Source organism: the organism of the source record quoted next, unplaced genomic scaffold (assembly GCF_019419815.1).
Source record: "Pyrus x bretschneideri cultivar Hongxiangsu unplaced genomic scaffold, Pyrus_bretschneideri_v1 Contig121, whole genome shotgun sequence".
Lineage (NCBI taxonomy): Eukaryota > Viridiplantae > Streptophyta > Magnoliopsida > Rosales > Rosaceae > Pyrus > Pyrus x bretschneideri.
Window position 1 is genome coordinate 370,055 of NW_025999415.1, and position 11,067 is coordinate 381,121.

The 11,067-nt window shown below is 40.2% G+C and overlaps 1 pseudogene; it reads right to left on the bottom strand.

Moving 5' to 3' along the window:
• Window positions 1-1,328: 1,328 nt before the first annotated feature.
• LOC103953136 lies at window positions 1,329-2,491 on the bottom strand (annotated as a pseudogene).
• Between the last annotated feature and the right edge of the window lie 8,576 nt (window positions 2,492-11,067).

The following is an 11,067-nucleotide window of genomic DNA, read 5'->3' on the forward strand; positions in this document are numbered from 1 at the left end:
GTGATCCGGTCGCGCCGCGTCAGGGTAAGGTATGGTGCCCGTCTTTCTTATCTTCTAATGGCCCTCTTACAGGTGAAGACTCTGTGATGACGGATGCAACAACAGCTACGATAGTAGCTCGGAACCTCCTCACTCCTAAAGATAGTCAGCTGCTTTCAGGACGGTCCGATGAGTTGGCCGTTCAAGAATCCCTAGCTCTCAGTGTTCAGTGCGCGGGCTCTGTGTCCAACATGGGCCAACGCCTACTTGCTCGATCCCGTCAGGTTGAATCATTGATGGCAGAGGTGGAAAATCTCAAGTAAGAGATCAAACAACTTAAGCACGAGAATAGAAGTTTGCACGTGCTTGCAAATAATTATTCGACAGGCATGAAGAGGAAGCTTGATGAGATGCAAGAATCTCAAGGTCGAATTCAAAGTGACCGTCAAAGGCTTGCGTATTTCTTCCAGAGGCACCTTTTTCCTGCGTCATCTAGCGTTCCACCAAGTATTGGGGCCTCGAATGATCTATCTTCGGTGCCTCCCGCTCCTGGAGTTTGGCCAAGTAGTGGGGCTTCACGTGAACAACCTTTGTGAAAGCTCCATCTTTTTTTTTTTTTTTTTTTTTTTTGTACGCAATTGTAATTTCTCAGAGATTAATGGACATGCTTTATTTTATTCAGTGTATTGTGCTAAATACAGATAAAACATATACATCACCAAGATGTGTTTTTTTTTTTTTCACTTGATGCCGTCCATCATCATTCCTTTTTATTTATTTATTTATTTTTTTTGCTTTCGGTGGCGCTGATCCACCAAAGATGTTTTTTTTTCTTTATTCTTTACCTTAATCATTGCTTCCCAACATCATCATTACTTTCCAACATCATCATTTCCTTTTACTTTATTTTATTATTATTATTATTATTTTTTTTTTTTTTTTTTGCTTTCGGTGGCGCTGATCCACCAAAGATTTTTTTTTTCTTTATTCTTTACCTTCATCATTGCTTCCCAACGTCATCATTGCTTTCCAACATCATCATTCCCTTTTACTTTATTTTATTATTATTATTTTTTTTTCTTTTCTTTTAATAATAATTTTTTTTTATATATATATTCCCCACATGGTGCAGGGAGGAAATGTAGAGGAGCTTGGAGTAGTAGGAGGTAAGAGACGGAGGAAGTTTTTGGGTGTGAGTTGACAAACTTTGGTTTTGTCAATCACATTCACAGGTAGCGACAATGGCGGAAGTGCAGAAGCAGCCAGAGCTTGAAGTAGTGCAAAGCGTTGAGCTTTACGATCGGCTAGTTGTTTGACAGCGGTCACTGAAGTTTCTTCGCTGATTTTGATCATGGTGGCCAGGGGGACGAGCTCGAGGTTTGTTGGCAGCGTGAGGAGACAGAGGAAGAAGCTCCACCATCACTCCTCATGTAAAAGTTGACTGCCAAAAAATTCGGCACCACCCCTGCAGCTTTATAACAGGTACTGACCATCTGCTCCAGTGGAGTTGAATGCTCTTCGCAAGCTTCAGCTTCAACAGGATATGTTGGGAAATAATTTTGAAAGAAAAGAGATGCACTTTTTGAATTCAGAGGCTTTGATTCTTTTCTCTTCGGGCATGAGCCTGGTTTTACCCCAGGATCTCCAGCTTCGTTTTCCACCATCTATTTCAACTGGTAAGCTACTCCTTCCTGTGCTTCCTTTGAAGCATCAGACGTAAAAACAAGAAGCCGATGATTCTCTCGCACCATTTCAGTAACAGTGGGCCAATCTTCACCCTTTCTTGGCATTTTCGCTACAGGAAACCAATACTTATTTAACCCAGCATTGGTAAACAATGTCGTTAACCCTTTTGGAGTTTTCACGTAGTCCTCAATTATAATGGTCACAATCTCTGTCGGGTTCTGACTTAAAAATGTTTCCACTTCCGTCAAAGTGTTAATTGCAGGTTGAAATGCAGTGAAGTTGAAACATTGCCCCTTAAAGGAATGACAAAGCCAGATATCATTCTCAAAATCGTACATATCCAACATCAGCCCTCTCACTCCATTTCTCAACTGGTTAGTAACAGTGTCCTCTTAGTTGTAAAATGTGAGTCTTTGAACACCAGCCACGGGCGGTGCAACAACGATGCTGAAAGAATTATGAGTCACCAACCATGTGTACTTGTTGAATGGAAACCCATTAATAATTGAAGTGGGTACGATTGCTTGGCCTCTGGTGCAAACGAGTTGATTCTCAACGGAAGCAGGGCAGTTGCCACAGTAAAGACCCGGCCAGCAGTCCGTCGCCGCCGCACAAGCATCTAGAACCTAGCAATTGCCGTTGGAGCAAGCAGTGGAACTGGTGGCCAGGACTGAGAAGAGTAGCAGGAAGAGGACGACAGTTGACGAGGCTCTGGATACACCGTCGCGTTCCGCCGAGCACGGTGGCATGTTAGCTTGTGGTTCTACAGAAAGCTCCAGAAATCCACCGCCCAGAGAGAGAGAGGGACTGATGCGGCTGATGATGATGCTGTGCTGGCGAGATTGGCTGCGCCAACGTGGAGGGAGCTCGATGAAGAAGGTGGTGAGGATAGGCTCTCTCTCCTAATTCTTTAGGCCTTGAGCTGTGGTGCACTCCATTTGATTTGGTGGATATTTTGTCACGGGCCTTGAGGTCTAGAGGGTCTAAGCGGATTTTGGGCTATGGAGGAGAAGCTGCCTTAACCTTCGAAGTTCAAGAATGGCGCTACCCTCTACGTCACTTACGTAACGTCAAACTGGATGTCGCAGAGACGGCGGAGGATCGATCGACGAGAAGGCAAGTGGTGAAGTTGTCATTGTTCACCAGGTGTTTAATGACTTCAGCACCCTCTTTTCTTTTAATAGCGAGCCCTGGACCAGTTAGGGCTCATACATCGTTTCTGGGTCGTGGTGCAGCAACAGTAGGGGCGGACGAGCTGGAAGGTCCAGATTCTGGTGAGGAACGAGTCATGGAGTTTTGTCGTCCTCCTTGACATCCACTTTAGTCTCGAGGCTGTCTTCATCGAGCGACATCATGATAGTCGACGGAGAGGGTTTGCAGAGTATGCGGGGGAAGATTCCGCCGAAAAGGTGGCGATGGCATTCTCGAAAAGAGGAGTTGCAGAAGATGAGGTGTAGAAACGGAAGCCAAGAAGCGAGTGGAGATGTCGAAGCTGTGCCTAGGCCCGGATTTGGGCTTCAACGAGGGTCTGCACCGTCCGTTTTGTCTAGGGCCTTGAGGTCCATCTGCTAAGCCTGGGGCTGCTACTGTATATGTTATTTGGGCCGAGAAGGAATTTATATATATATTTTTTTTCTTTTTCTTTTTTTCTTTTGAAGAAACTGTTTTTTTTTTTTTTACTCAGAATATTGTTGCATTTGTAATGAAATTGACTTTCGATAGTCAAACATTTAATAAAACCTAATTTAATTTTTTATTTTGATGTGACTGAACTCGAAGTTGAATGTTCGAGCTGCCTACGTACCCTTCCAAAGAAAAGATTAAGTCATAACGTAGTTCAAATACATATATTTTTTGTTGGTGCCGTACACAGTTTATGCTCTTGCGGGCTAGGAGCATTTTGTTGTCACCTTTTATGCTTGTGTGGACAATGAGCTTTTGGTGCCATTTGCAGTTTCAGCTCAAGCAAGCAAGGAGAGTCTTGGTGCCGTTTGCATTTTCAGCTCATGCAGGCAAGGAGCGTTTGTTGTCGCCTTTTATGCTCGTGCGGACAAGGAGCTTTGGTTGTCGCCTTTTAGGCTCGTGCGAACGAGGAGCTTTGGTTGGCGCCTTTTAGGCTCGTGCGAACGAGGAGCTTTTGGAATTTGTCAAACGATCTTAGAGAGGCATTCCTTGCAATCTTTATAGCAAGGAGTCTTGACTGAGTGATTGAAGAAGTCTTTGGGGAAGAAATCGCGCATCGTGATGGCAACGAACGATCTTTGTGTCATAACTTCATCACCCTCAACACTTTCATGTAGCTTTGAAGGTTGACGGTAGCTGCTTTGCCCCCTTTCCGATTGGTGAACTTGTGGAGGAGACCTATGTTTCTTGTGCATTTTCTTTGGAGTGACATAAGTCCATCCTTCAACTTCACTTGACTTGACTGACATGGTTTTGGAGCATGCCCCCAGCGGTTGAGGTGAAGATTTTGAGTTCAAAGAGCCAGAAGTGACGGTGGTATAGTTTGACTTCACCACATCCTTAAGATCTAGCTCGATGATCCCTTTCTGAGCCAACTTCATGATGAGATCTTTTAGCACAAAGCACTTTTCCGTCGGATGACTAATGAAGCGGTGGAATTTACAGTACCTTGGACTGTCAGTACGGTTCATATCTTCTGGCCATTTGCACTCAGGTAGGTCGATCACCTTTTTGTCAAGCAAGTCTTTCAACATAGCAACCACGTCAGAGTCGGGGAATGGATAAGTCTTTTCCTCAAGCTCCTTCAAAGTGCGTCTACGTATCTCTTGATCACGAAAAGCTTCGGTTTGAATCACCTTGCTTCGTGTATGGATTTTGACTGGAGTTGTGTTGACCGTCATTGCTTCCTTGGTGGGTTTCCACGTAGCCTTATCCACCTTTGGCCCCAAAACTTTGTCATTCTTGTAGTCGGCGATCTGTTCTTTCTTCCCATGACGGGTGATGCTTAACTCCATATCATGGGCGCGGGTGGCTAACTCCTCAAATGTTCGTGGTTTGATGCCTTGAAGGATGTAGTGTAGTCCCCACTGCATGCCTTGAACGCACATCTCAATGGCAGAGGTTTCAGAAAGCCGATCTTTGCAATCCAGACTTAAAGAACGCCATCTATTTATGTAGTCGACGACAGGTTCATCTTTCCACTGTTTCGTACTGGTCAGCTCTAACATGCTTACAGTACGACGAGTGTTGTAGAAACAGTTGAGGAATTCCCTTTCTAGCTGGTCCCAACTGTTGATACACTCAGGTTCGAGGTCAGTGTACCAGTCAAAAGCGTTACTTTTCAGCGAACGCACGAACTGTTTGACGAGGTAGTCTCCCTCTGTCCCAGCATTGTTGCAAGTTTCAATGAAATGGGCGACATGTTGCTTCGGGTTGCCTTTTCCATCGAACTGCATGAATTTTGGGGGCTGATAACCCCTTGGCATCTTCAAAGCATCAATCTTCTTAGAGTAAGGCTTTGAGTACAGTACGGAGTCATGCGAGCTTCCTTCGTACTGTGTCTTGATAGTGCTTGCAATCATCTCCTGTAGTTGCTGGATAGAGAGAGATCCCATGGACACCGTTGCTTGGTCTAGCTTCAGCTTCTCTTCAACTTTCTCCGCTGGTGGCTCCTCTTCTTCGTCGACTTCTTTCTCTAATAGGCCAACATTTGGGTCGACTTTCACGTCGGGCAGCACATCTAGTTGGTTGACAAGTGCGGCAATCTGCAAGTCTTTCTCTTCCACAGTCCGTGTGAGCTTTGCGATTGCTTCATTCATCTGAGCTAGCTGCTCCTCGATTGAAGTTGCTCCAGTGGTCATGACTTGCATGGTTGTACTGCCGCTCGAATCAGCGTCGGAGAGTAGGGACTCTGAGTATTTCCTCGGGCTTTCCCCCCTTGATGCCCTTAGCGAGGCTAGGGTGATCACAGACTCGTACTTCAGGTGCTCTTGTTCCTTTGACAGAGTTAATGCAGGGGCGGAAGCCGCGGCAAAAAGATCTCTTGCCTTACTTCGGGTTATGATGCCCGAAATATCACCACTTACGGCGATGATGTTCTTGTTCTTTGCTTTGATTGCAGGAACAACTTGATCCTTTCTTGATGCCATTTGCGTTTTTCGATGATTTGAGGATAGAGATGAGAGGTAGAGATTATCCCACCGGGCGTGCCAAATTTGTAAACACGAAAAATTCCTGAAACAAGAAACAAGAATACGTGTACAAAATATATTTTTGTATTAATGATTTTGGGGTTACAATCTCTTTGTAATTTGATCCTCTGATTCTATCTTCGTAGGGTGTAGGTTTGTGGATGAGTTGTTGATCCAAAGGGTCGTCGGGGCTTGATCTAAGGATGAACAGTTGATGAATGGATCTTCAAGGGGCGTTGGGCTTGATCTTGAAGAATGGGTGTATGAGTTTGTTGAGGTTGTTGATCCAAAGGGTCGTTGGGGCTTGATCTTAGGATGAACGGATGATGAATGATGAACACTTTCTTCAAGGGGCCGTCGGGGCTTGATTTTGAGTTGGTGGAAGTTCTTCAAGGGCCGTTGGGGCTTGATCTTGAAGAACGATTTGACGAAGAACGAAGAGTGCTTTCTTGATCCTTCGGGATTTACTTGAGAGCTTTAAAGTTTCAAGGCTTGAAGGTTTTGGTGTAATGTAAATTCCTCTTCCTTTCTTTTTTTCAAAATGAATGCCTTGGCTTCCTACTTATAGAATTCCAAAACTTGATTTTTGGATTTAAATAATCAGATGAAATAAATCATTTCTGCCAGGTATTGACACGTGTCCTATTTGATGACTTTTCCAATTTATTTCGATTTTTCGTTGAGTCACACGCTACATGTAAAATTTATGTGACACGTGAGAGTTGAAATTTTAATTATTGGTCAACATTCATTTCACCGAAATTTTGATGTCTACAGTTAGTATAAGATAAAGTGAGACTAAGAAAAATTATTATTTGAAAGAGGTTATTATTATATTTATAAATGAACAATTTATTAGTTTATCGATAATATTAACAATAATAATACCTTATCCCCCTAAGTGATATCAACTGTATAAATCCTAGAATGCCATTGCGCTCAGTTTTGTGTCATGTCTTTCGTTAGCTCCAAGTATTCCATGTTTTTTTTATTATAATCTTCCAAGTCTTTCTAGGTCTTCCTCTACCATTTTTGTCATAAGCCTCTATTTTATAATCGCATCTTCTAACCAGAGCATCGTAGGTCATTAGTTCACGTATCCAAACCATCTTAACTGATTTTCTCTTATTTTATCTTCAATTGCGGTCACTTCTACTTTACTTTGGATATCCTCATTTTTGTTCTCATGTGCCTACGCATCAAACGAAACATTCTTAACTTTGTTCTCGTGTGCCTACGCATAAAACGAAACATTCTCACCTTTGCTACATTCATTTGTTTCATGTATTGATGCTTGACAGCCTATTATTCTGTACCATAAAACATAAATGGGCTTATTGTCATCCTATAAAATTTCCTTTCAACTTTAATGGCATATGATGGTCGCACAACACTCCCAATGCACTCTTCTACTTCATACTCCAAATTGTATTCTATGGTTGAGATCTCCATTCAATTATCAGTTCTTCTACAAGATAGATCCAAGGTAGCGAAATCGTTCGCTCTTTAGTACTTTCAGATCTTCAATCCCTACCCCTATCTCATTTGAACCCTCGTTCCCACTAAGCTTTCACTCCATATACTCTATCTTTGTCCTACTTAGGCAAAGATCTTTAGATTCCAACACTTCACTCCAACGGTTAATCATCGCATTTAATATATCCTAACCGAGTTGCATCTATCAACACTAAATTATTTGCGGAAAGCATACACCATAGAATATCATCTTAAATACATCTTGTTAAATCATCAATTACCAATGCAAAAAGGTAAGGATTTAAAATTGAGCCTTGGTGAACCCTACGGTTATGAGAAAGCTTTCGTTTTGTCATTCCAAATTTCTTTATGCAGTCTTTGCTCCATCATACATATCCTTTATTGTTTGGATATATGATACTCGTATTCCTTTACTCTCTAAAATCATCCAAAGAATTTCTCTTAGGATCCTATTATACGTTTTTCTAAATATATAAGAACCATGTGCAAATCATTTTTCATATCTCTATATTGTTCCATCGATTTTGTAAGAGATAGTTGCCTACCCTAGCATGGACCCAAATTGATTGTCTGAGACCCGTGTTTCATGCCTCAATCTGTGCTCAATTACTCTCTCCCTAAGCTTCATTGTTTGACTCATTAACTTAATACCTCTATAATTCATGTTATTTAATATATCACCCTTATTCTTGTAAATAAGCATCAAAGTTTTTTTTTGGCCACTCATTTTGCATGGTGTTATCTTTCTTTAAAATGTCAACATTGGCGTTATCCTTATTAAAATCAATTGACAAAAGTTGTTCCATCATAAGTTTAAATGAATGAGTGCACATGGAGTTACTTACCATTTTGGAGTGCCCCATTTCTCTAATTGTTGGCAAAGCCAACTTCAGTCCTATTAATCGAAGGTCCTAATAATCCACCATGTTGTCTATACAAATTTTCAGTTACATAAATTGATTTGGTTCCGTCGGTTTGAATTTTTAGAAAACCACTATAAGTTAACATTTTTCTCATCCTCCTCATATTTGTGGAGTCGTACTTTCAACATCTCTTTTAACTTGAAGCCCCTTTCATTCAAGTTCTAGCAAATTCACTCTAATTTCTTCCAAGATTCAATTGTAATGCACTTGCTACAAATTAATTGAGGTTGATGTTAGCTGATCATGAACATTCCTTCTCTTGTGATCTAATTGCGTTTTAATCTGCAGGTCTTCAACTAAAGGATAATGCTTGTGTATCCTTCATGGAGGAATCGACTTGCTCCCCACTTTCGATTAATGAATTTTTAACGTTCGAACATCATAATCGAAAATTTTCATTCTCTTTATTGTCACTATTAGTAAATTCTCACTTTTGATTAATGAATTTTTAACATTTGAATATTATAAGCGGAACTGTTCATTTTCTTTATTGTTATTATTATCTAAAGATAATATTTACAACAAATGATTCAATTGGGTAATTGTTTAGTCATCCATACATGTCAAACCAATTAACCTCTTTTTTTTACAAGTAGCATCCTCATGATAAAACCGTCAATTGTTTTATGCATATGAATAACTAAAAGATCTCCAAATTCAATGGTTTTCTTCCAAATATGATCTTTGATGATAATAAAAATAATAAATGACTAGAAAATGTGCCCGCACGTTGCTGCGGGACTTGAATGCATCATCTTGAACTACACGAATAAGATACATTTTACCTGAATAAATTCAACACAATCATAAATGAAGAAAGGGATAGATGAGTGAATGAGTTCAGTACGATATGCAGCTTCGTTTTTATATACATTCAACTAAGCTGACATGAAAAGACATTGTATAATGAATAGGACGAAAATGAACGTTCTGGTTCCCTAATAAACGGAAGTAACATACAGTTCACACAAATCTTGCCCCTGTAGTCAATGTGGCAAAATATATATCCTGTAGGTTAGGTAACATGAAAACCGTTTTGTTCTTATTTTAGCATCAAAGTTTTCAAGCACAAACGTGCAAAGCAAAAAACATGCAAGATGCCTGTTTCGGTAAGAAGCATAAGTAACATGCAGTCCACACATATTTTGCCTTCTAGTTAAGATGGTGTTTCGTTCTTGTTCAAGCAGCTAAGTCTTGAAGCAAAAATGTTGAAAGCCAAAAACATGTAGAACGTGCTGCAGCAATCGTTCTTGTTCAAGCAGCTAAGCCTTGAAGCAAAAATGTTGAAAGCCAAAAACATGTAGAACGTGCTGCAGCAGTCGTTCTTGTTCAAGCAGCTAAGTCTTCCGCACTATAGCAAAGAATATAAATCATAGTTTAAAAGAATATCTCACGATGGTCCTGTTTAGAATCACAATTTACTCCCTCCCAATTTCCACCTAACTCCGAACAAACAATATTGATAAATCTTTATCATCACCTTTAACAAAACAGATCATAGCAAAAAGAAGAAAAAATGTTCCTATGCAAACAAATTCTTCTGGATGTCCAACTTAACCCATCTATGGGAAGGCAAGCAATCGGACGTGCATTTAGACCAATGAAAATAAATTATACAATTAAAAGCATCAACCGATCCTCTTGAAAAGAACACACACACATGCCAACATATTATTCACCAGATTCTAAGCTTTCATTTTCATTCTATCCCTTTCGTTATCTAAACTTATAATTATCAAAACTGCAAAAGAATCATAGAGCAACCTTCAATCATTTATCAAAACTGAATTAATTAAACTTCTGCTCAGCACTCCGTTAATTTTAATTGCAACTCTCGTTCTAAAAATTAAAAATTTTGCATTTGAATAATCAAACGCACTTACACATTACATTCCTTTTATTGGTTCTTGACACAATACATTTTAGGATTTGATGTTACAATAATATCACTGCAAACATGAATTGCGATAGATATAGAAACCAAACTCGCACACAAATGTTCGACTGAATTCAGAACCACTTAATTCAACATAAAAAAATTACCTCACATGCTTGCTCCCTTTCTGCTCTCACATCGTTGGCTGCGCTTCTAAATGGTTAATGAAGTCCTAAAAATAGAACAACAAAAAACGTTTACCTATCCAACATTTCAACATATGGTTTTGGCAGGTATAACATTTCAACATAAGCATGATATAGAAAGACAGAAATCCACATGTCACTTTGTTTTTCTCAAAACCAACACCCTCTGCTCTCTCCCCTATATCACACACCCCCACCCCGTGAAGGCACTGACACCAGATCACCTCCCTAGAAACCGGCCCTAAAAACCCATACCCATACCTCCCTTACCTGTTACCTTTCTCAAAGCAAAAAGTGTTATATATGATAGTATCACCCCAATCTGGTTAACGACATTCACTGCATAACGCTCACCAGTAGGTATAGTCTTGCTGTTTGAGAAAGGCCTGAGGTCAAAATTGGCAACAACAAATTAACAAAGCCAAATGAAAGATTAAATCTACAGTCACCACAAATATTTTCTAAAATGGAAGATAAACCAGAGTCAAATAGGAAAGGGATAGCAGACACGGTGAGCTTTGTCTCAGTTTGAAAAGAAAAAAGAAAAGAAAATTGGGTAGTTTCAGGAGCAAAATAGTTCATTTGCGTAGAACTATAACAGCATCTGAGAGCTAGGAAGTTATCACCCAATAAATTTTGTTATACCAAAGATTCAGTAAAAATGGGATTAGGTATGGTGGTACCCTTTCTCTTCACATTTATAATATACGGAAATAATTAACTATGTTGAGTATAGTGAAGGGGGA